We start from the raw sequence: 9417 nt of genomic DNA on the forward strand, positions 1-9417 counted from the left end.
GCGGTATCTACATGCCTTAGTCATGCGGTATCTACATGCCTTAAGTCAATACGCCTGGTTTGCTGGAAGGATTTGCTCTGCGCTGCTACAATGTGAAGCAGGTCCAGGTCCATACTTCTACATTATCGGGAGGGAGTGAGAGAAAGGAGAAGGATAACTTTTGAGTCTCTGCTTCCTTATAATTTCTAATTTATGTGAAGATGAAGCCACTTATTGCAACAAAGAAATCGGACCCTTGAACTGCTCTTTTTCATTTCTGCCCAATTTGCGAGGTCCAAACTAGCCGCCCCGCGTCTTCGAACTTGACGAGTGAAAGGTCTCCGGTGTGGTGGAGGTCGGCGCTTCATAATTAGCTTTTTGGAGCGGATTCGGATGAATGAGTGGTCCGACGGCTTCTCAGACGCTGGGCGGTAAAAAAAGCATGAAATAAAGGGTGCGATGCTTTTTTTCTCTTCATCCTGCACCTCTCGTATTATATCCAAAAAAAGACTCCATGTTCCCTGTAGGGAAAGTGCGCCTTCAGTGATTGACTGTGGCAAAGAAAGCAGTGTCACTCTAAGTATAATGATGAATATCAAGACATACACTATATACTGAATGAGAATATATCTTCTGTAATGTGTATTTTCATATGCACGAGAACAGTAAGAACCCCGGATTCCAGTCATGTCGCCTACTAGATCACAAGTTGACACATGCACCTGATGTGCAAAATCGAAGTAAATTATCCAGTAAAATACTGGAGTTTAAGACATTTGTTTTTCCATAAAACTCACAGTTTAGGGTCAGCAGAGGAAAAAAAAAAAGAAGCCTAACTTTTTAGAGATGCCATGTCTGAAACTAGTCCAGTTCAAGAATATATCTGACATAACAGCGGAGAAACATCTGTGGCTCACCGTGAAGAGCTGAAAGCGTCTGAGAAACGTTAACACCCGGAGAAAATCAATCTGACCGCTTCAAAGAGGCTGAGGAGAGAGAGGGAGCTAATTCACGTCCTGCTCCAAGTGTTTCGAGAGAGAAAAAGGGCTTCAGAGATAAGGACTCTTTTTTTGGGGTCGACTAGCACCTCAGAAACTCTTTAGTCCAAAACGCTCTTTTCTATCTTGAAAAAGTCATTTTACAAAAGCCGGCTGTCAGGGGGGGGGAAGGTCTTTAAATTGCTCTCATATTCAGGCGGATATGATTGTACCATCTGGCTTATTTTTCACATCTTCCCTCAGCCAGCCCTGGATATGATATCATTACGTCTCACATGTGACCTTTCTGTGCGCAAATAAACGCGTCCATGCTCACAACATCAGAGAGCCTGATTAAACCCTGATAGAGGAGGGCACCTGTGGTCAATTATTACATCTACTCCGCCACAGACACGTCTGCACACTCTGGGGTTTTCTTTCAATCTGTGACATTGAGACGTTCAAAGAGGACGTGAGGTTTAATTACAGCAAACGCTCCGCCATCTGTTCCATGTGTGACTATGGCTACGGGCATTATTGCATTATTTGTTGCTTCTACATGTCTAATTTTCATATTTTCCATTTGTTCTTACATTTTAGTTCTATTTTACGTGTGTGTGTGTGTGTGTGTGGGGGGGTGGATTATAGCACGAGCTACCCACACAGGAAAGGAGAGAGGCACATTTATTTAATGCTTAAACTTATTAATGGAGGTAGATGGTTATGCTAATCATCTTCAAACTGCATTAACCATCTTAGTAGTAGCAGCTGTGCCATGCACCATTTCACCTGCATGTCTGTCATTGAGATGAAGGACTTTTCGAAGTGATGAATCAAGCTGATGTTCTCACCGTCAGCCCAATAATGGCTGGTTTTTTTCCCCCCACGCGCATTGCGGTGAAATATCTTTGGCCTTGAGCAGGTCTTTTTTGGGGAGGGGGATCATTACACTGACACAACAAAAGTTCAATCCTTCTAAATAAAAGAGAACTGGCTTTTCCAAGAGCGCATTCTTTCCAAAAAGTATTCAAACCGCATGGCTCTGAGGAAGAGCCCATTTATGGACATTTTGTCCTCCATCACTCCACCTCGCTGAGAGCCGAGCGTGAATGAATTGTCGTCCACTCAGGGAAAATACTTTCAGCTCACAGTTTCTTAAGCCTTCCGACGATCAATCGTGTCTGTCGGCCGGGCTGTTTGTATTCATTTACTTTTGAAGGAACACAGAACTGAGATGTTTCACTGACAAAAGGCGGCGGCGAACGTTAGTTCAGACGAGAAGACTAATTGCAATTCACTCATCCTGTAAATTGACTTTTCACATGCTTGTTAATCTCTTTTTATTGCCGGTGCTTCTCTATTATTCTCTGAACGCGAGAAATAAAAAAGGTGCCTTATGCTCAAAAGGGATTTCCAGTCCGCTGTACTCCCAGAGGGCCTCAGGAGACACGTTCACTTCTAATGCCGGACTGTTGAGTGATGATTTAATCTCACTCCTTTTGTGGCTTCAAACACTGATTTATTTATGAGATTTGGAAAGAATCGTACTGTACTTATGCTGCAGCTCCGCCGATGGTTCCTCATTGATCACTGCGCTGGACATAAAATCGTTCTACTGTAAGATAATGTGGTGTACTGATACTTGGGAGGGCGTTTTACAAAATACCAAATAAGCGTTTCACCCTCGGCCTTTTCTTCCGACCTCTCAAGCTGCACAAGAGTAGAAGAGTACTTCAAAACCAACCGGACCTTGAAGGGGACGTCCTGAGCTCTTGGACCTGAGAGAGACACTTTGAACCTGAGCTTCACTGGAACTTTGCACCGGAGACGTTTCCAGGCGAGACACCACGAGGCCAACGCATAGCTTTTCAAGCACTGCTCAATTGAGCTATTTTGTCTTCTTTCAGACAAGAAAACATCCAAAAATAAATTAAGTATGAAGTCATCTCCTGGGGAAGATTTAATGGCGATATCCATCAGTGCATCTTTTACCCTAGTCACCTGGAGTGTCTATAAAATATATTTCCCCAGTGAGTTTTTTCCCAGGCTCTGAGCCACAAATCTCCACTTCAGTAGCACACAAACATATCAAACGCTCCAGTTTCATTCCCATCTATATTCCGAAGGTTTGTTCATACATCATTCATAGCCTGATGTAAACAACCTTCTAGTCCTAAAAACATGGCCACAACGGAATTTGTTTTCTGTCTGTTGACAGTATTTTCTGATTTATGGAGTGATAAGAAGAAATAAAAAGCTTTGACTCCAACATGTCAACAAAATGAAGCAAGGGTCTTGAACACGGCTTGATGCAATGGTCAGACTGTTCTGGAAATGTTTGCAAATCCGCACATATTTCATTTGGCGTACACACACGAGACTGCTATACAGGGTTTGTAGGGAAAAGATGGAAACTTCTATTTCTCAGAGTCGAAGCTCATCATTATTAGTTATCTTATGCGTCCCAAAATAATGATTGAATCACTTTCTTGTTCTGTATTCGCCATCTGACAGAGCAGCGCTTATTTTGTGGTTTAAGACCAACCTCCTCCATCTGCCCCGAGGCCAGAGAGCTCGGTGAATGATTTGAAGTCAAATTAACTTCAGCACCAGAAGGAAATCCAAATGACTTTGAGATTAATGTTTACCACCAGCAGTTATCTGGAGAAGATGTCATGTTTGTAGAGTAGGGGGGGGGGTAAACACACGCACATATTAATACTCACATTTTCAGCTAGAGAAACGGCAGCGAGTCTCCAGAGCTACTTTGTTCTTCCACAGCAAACGCTCCCCTGCTCCCTCTCCCCGATTCTAATCAATGGCTGTTTGCACCCCCTCATTTCTCCGTTCTCTCGGGGTAATCAGGTAAGCAGACAACCTTCGCCCCCCCCCCCCCGACAGGTATTTATTTCGAGCACATGTATTAACTGTTGGGCTATTTTGGAGACTTTATTTCTTCCTCAGCTCCCTCTGAGAGACCTGCATGAATATGACAGCTGTAATTGCCTGTGAGGAAAAAGCCAACTTGCCTGAAGCCTGAAAGCGAACATTTCAACCAGTCATAAAAGCCCAATTTCGACTCAATGGATTTCATGACTAAAATCGATGCAAGTTAATAAGAGCGACTGCAGGCGCCTTCTTCTCATTCTCACAGCGTTTGACTGAACTTCACCTGGTAGTGTGACATCAGTATGGAGTTATAAGAATGAAGTACAGAGATTCGACAGCCATAAACAACCTTTGAGAGACAGCTGACATTAAACCAGCGTATGGGGAACTGGAATTAGTGAGAGGTTGTGTGCATTGAGACAGGGGGATGGACACTTGCTCTGTACTCTTTGTGCCGTTGACTGCGCCAAAAGCTGTTAAAATACATATTTCAGGCAGAAGATTTGATAAGGAGATACCACTCTTCATAAGAGTAACATGGAAGTATGAACCTGGCATTATTAACAGCATTAATATGTGGGATAACTCCCGGAAAACAAAAGGAAGTTACATTTCTCAACATTAGATAAGTGGGCTTTCTAACTAACTACATCCTGCATGCTGAAATTTAAATCAAATGTCACATTTCTGTACGTCAGTCCGAGCGTGTCCATCCTTTAATCAGACTAAACGCCTTCGTTTTTGGGTCCACAGCAGTGTTCTAGATGGGACCGATTAACAGCCACACGCACGTGGGTCGGTGTCCTCTGCGGGGAAGTCTGAAGAACGCCTGTCGTGTTGTCTCTAAGGCAACCCGCGTTGACCTTTGAGACACTTTCTAAAAGGAAGAAGAGCAGATTGATAGCAAAGAAGGAGGCTCACTTATGAACGATGAGTGCGCATCGAGGAGGAAAAAAACCCTGTGAAATGTCTGTGCCGTCACTCACTTACAGCTCCGTTATATGAAGAAGAGTGATGTCTGTTAAATGTCTGGTGCGGCGGCGAGCCATCTGGCAATTGTGACTTTGAAAGATTCTTGGACGCGGGGAAAAGAAATAAAAAACGAGTTCATGTCCCCGCATTGCTCACGTCGCATAGTGTCAGTTTTCCGCTCGGAGGCTGTGCCAACAGCGGAGAAGAGACTGTTTACAGCGTGCCAGGTTCCATTAAAGTCCGCGGATGTGGCGCGTGCACATCCGTGTCTTCTTCTAGAACGGCTGTGAAAGGGAACGCCGATCGCTCTGTGCCCTCTGGGAATTAATCCCAGGCCTACGTTTCCCATGAAACCCCTCGTCGTCCTGCTGCAAAAAAAAAAAATCAATAAAAACAATCAGCCACCTGTTGACGTTGAAAACAACCCGTCACCTGCGGGGTGTTTCTCATCCACGTGGCCTCTATATGTGAGCAATGCGTCTACACGTGATCACTTTGTATATGTTTGTCTGGAGCAACTAAAACCCATGAAATAATGATAATTAAATAAACACTAATACTTATCGATATTAACCTATTTGATCGACTAATGTAATTCAAATTAATCAAGGTTGCAGGTGTTGCAAACGAATTAAACCCTGAATTTTCAAACTGCAACCCACACACACACACACACACCTACCTCTCGTAGCATTGAAATTTAACACTGTTTTCTGCTTCCGGATCGAAAAACACAATGGCTCCAGGGAGCTTGTTCGACAAGAATGCACAAGACAGATGGGCGGTGACATGGGTGCCCACGGGGCACGGTGTAAGACTGCATAGTCACTGGACATCAGCAGTGTGTGTGTGTGTGTGTGTGTGTGTGTAGCAGCAACAGCGGCTTGCTGTTGCGTTTCCCTCAGACAAAAAGGCAGCATGTAAACGCATTATTCTCCCTCGCCATGGTGTCAAGCTGCCTCTCCACTCAAAGCTGCATGTACAGTATTGAACCCCAGCTGTTCTCCCTCAGGCAGGAGCAGCGGAGTAAAAGAAATGCACCCAGCCAGGGATCTCTTGTTGTTGTTGTCACCCCCTCCAACTTGCTGGTGCGGCGGGGGCCTTTGATGCAGACGAGCCCCGGCGTCGGATGGACGGTGTGCCGGGCGGTTGGTAAGATGAGGTGTCAAGACGCTGAAGCGCCTCGGCCCGAGTTAGATGCCAGCTTCGCTCGGTAAATAAACTCAGACCGGGGAGGGAAAGTGGGCAGTGAGAGGACGGGATGTGGGAGGAATGCTGCTGGCATCTCCGACTCATTTAGGGCGCGTGACAGCAAGAACACAGACTGGGCTTTTTTTGGTTGGTTGGCGGTTGGCTGTTTGATTTCAACACAAGCGCTGCATGTACACATGTCGTCGCTGTGTGTGATTTGCACCCCTTGCGTGATTGCTGGACATCAGTGGAAAATGGTGAAACACTACAGCTGCAAAGAATGCTCTTTGGAGAACGTGTTTTGGGGGATTTCGGGTCCAAAAATGGTATAAATGGATATGGACATACCCAGAAAGACCTGGTGAAGAATGTGTCTTCAGTGTGAAAATGCACTATTAGGAATTTCTTGGTATAACAAGACCACGAAGTTCCAGAAGTAGCTCATGAAGGGCCCATGAGATGGGGAAATGTCAGGTCAGTTGACGTGTGGTTAAGAGAGAGAAGAAGAAAAAAGGGAAAAAGTGTGGGGGGGGGGTTGGAGATGGGTGAGCTCTGCTTTGGGAAACTGCGTGAAATGCCACAAGGTGGGAAAACAATTGCAGTTGAACCACTTTAACAGCCAGACTCGCCACTGGAATGGTTTAGAAAGACATCTGCGTTAAAGATTGATCAACGGGTTTGATGTTAAATGCCAGGCTGAGAACCAGGAAATGATGCTTTCAATTATATTTAAGTGAACGTGCTCGCCCGTAGCATCTCTACGGAGTGTTTGTCGATCCATCATGTCGACACATTTTGCCCTGTGTTGATATTTGAAGTGAGGTTTGTCATACATTTGTATCGTTTGATTCAGCTCTTTGGGTACTCTGTATGCGCTTTTTCTGTTTACATGCATTTTAGCCACTTAAATTCAACACCATCTTCTAAAGGCCTTCAACTTTAACTTGCTTAATTCAAAAATATAACCATCAAACTATTTGTATTCCATTTGTCCCCGTGTGATCCATGCAGCCGGCCTCAGTGCACACTCTTGAACCAGGTCTCGTGGTGCCACCTTGTGGCTGCATCGAGGTATTGGTGGCTTTTTGTCTCAGTCTGGGAGGATGGCAGAGCACTTATCAGAGATGCTGCATTAGCAATAATGATAATATTGATATCCTTTATTTATGTTGCACTTTTCAAAGAGGGCACGGACGTTGCTTGTCTGAATTCCCAATGGAAAGCTATTCCAGCAAACGCTCCACTAACTCCGTCTCCAGCCAAAACACTGCTTACATGTCACACCCCTGGCAGCCATTTGTTTTTCATCACAGAGAAGGCATAATTGCCAAAAATGTCAACATACTCACCAGTGGAACAACATCACAACACAAAGCCCTCGTGTCCAAACTAGCAGTAAGTTCCACCTCTATAGAAAGACACTTTGAGGCCTGAGCGTACAACTTATCAGTTATACATTCATACAACCACCTTCCTCATAGTCTGACAGGCATTAACCAGAAAAGAGGCAAAACTCAAACAAACATGGCCGACAATAAATAAACAAGGAGCAATGGACCTCCACAGTCGGCTCTGTTGTGTTTTTCTGCTCGTCTATTCTCAATCCACGGTAAAAAAAAAAATAAATAAATAATAAAAAAGTCCTCACACAACTCACCGAAAGTTAAAAGTTCCTAACTGAAAGCAGAAACGGCCGCAGGAGGACCCTCCATTAACGTCTTTTAGCATTTAGCGAGTTAGCCAGACCTAGCATGCACCTGTGCACGATGCACGGACATCGTGGGTGTGTTTGATTTGTGTCACTTAGGTGCTTTTCGGAAGGTAAATTATATCAGTGGTTAATTAAGGTAGTTTGTAACCTTTTTTTTGCCTAGGTACAACAAGCTGACCACACACCATAATGACATGGGACATAATTACATAGCCTATTTATCTCCGCCCGGCGGTACTGTATTTTTCCTTTTTCGCTAAAGCGTCCATGCATGACCCGCCCCCTCCTCTGTATATCTCTGATTGGCTAGTGCTCCTTGCCTTCGTTGTTTTGATTGGTTGGATTTAGCAACACATTTAGAAGCTCTGCCCTCGTGCGGCCGCAAACGCACCAGCAGCTTCCTCTTCATCCATTTCCTTCCTTTCTCACAATTTCCTTCGAGTTTTTCATGTCTTTTTTTACTCTGTAATACCACTTGGAATGTAGTGAAGACTGCAAAGTAAAATATACTAAATGTGATTAAAAATTAAATAAAAAAATTAAAATGAAAACGTATAACTTCTTCGTGTTGATGATGACGTTTAACACCGAGGGTGAGAACAACATCCGGTATGGAGGACAGGCATACAGTGGCCTGAGATATGGTCCTATACTGCCCTCTGCTGGGGAACATGAGGATTATACTACTGCAGACCCTAAGTGCTCAATAATAATAATACATAATCAAATTAATACATTCATCAAAATATATTAATGGAACAATAATTTGCGAAATTAATCAAACTTATTTTATTGTAATGAAATTAAATTTCATCATTCTTTTTTCATAATAAAGTCTAAAATTATATAAATATTCAATAAAATCCTAAAAGATGACATAACATTTCATAATAATGGCTCGAGATTTAATAGCCTCTTCAGATATTCAACAAATTGTTGGATCACTTTTATATTTGACTGAATTTATTCACATGATTATATATTTCATAATTTTTTTTATTTCACTTTGGGTTTCTGTTACTATTGAAGTCAAAGACACTCGCAGTGGAAAGAAAGCACAAACACCAGTAATGTTTAACATAATTTATATTTATTTTCTTTTGAACAAAATGTTAATAAATGTATTTGTTTTACGTCCAAAAAAGATCATGACTCGTGGGACGCACTTTTATAAATAATTTCATCCAAGTCTTTTGTAGAAAAAAAAGAAAGTAAATTAGCAAACTAAAGCATCTCTAGTATGACAATATGACAACTTTATCATAATTTTTTTTCTCTATATTTGAACCCTTTTTCTCAATTCAAGCTTCGTTATAATTTTTTTTTTCTTTCTTTTTTTGTATATTTCTCTCAAGACCTCTTCATCTCGTCTTTTTAACATCCAACTTAGTCCTACTCATCAACTGACATCACTGCTTTAGACAACAGAAGAAAAAAAAAAATGCGGCAAAAATCTCAAAAAACAGACAAAAAAAAAACCAAGGAGGCGAACAGAAAACACAGTGAGATTCCAACAGTGGGAGGGGCAGGTCGGGGGGGAGTATTTACAACAGAAAGGACAAGGGGGTGCGGTGATGGTGGTGGGTGGGTGTTAGTTTGGGGTGGGGTTCATCTGCATAGATCCACAGGACTCAGATCGTGAACAGCTAGAGATCGGAGGGGACGAAGCGCAAAAAGTGTGGGCCGATTACATCCGCT

The sequence above is a fragment of the Anarrhichthys ocellatus genome, unplaced genomic scaffold, assembly GCF_004355925.1.
Source record: "Anarrhichthys ocellatus isolate YVR2014 unplaced genomic scaffold, GSC_Weel_1.0 scaffold12, whole genome shotgun sequence".
NCBI classification, from domain to species: Eukaryota; Metazoa; Chordata; class Actinopteri; order Perciformes; family Anarhichadidae; genus Anarrhichthys; species Anarrhichthys ocellatus.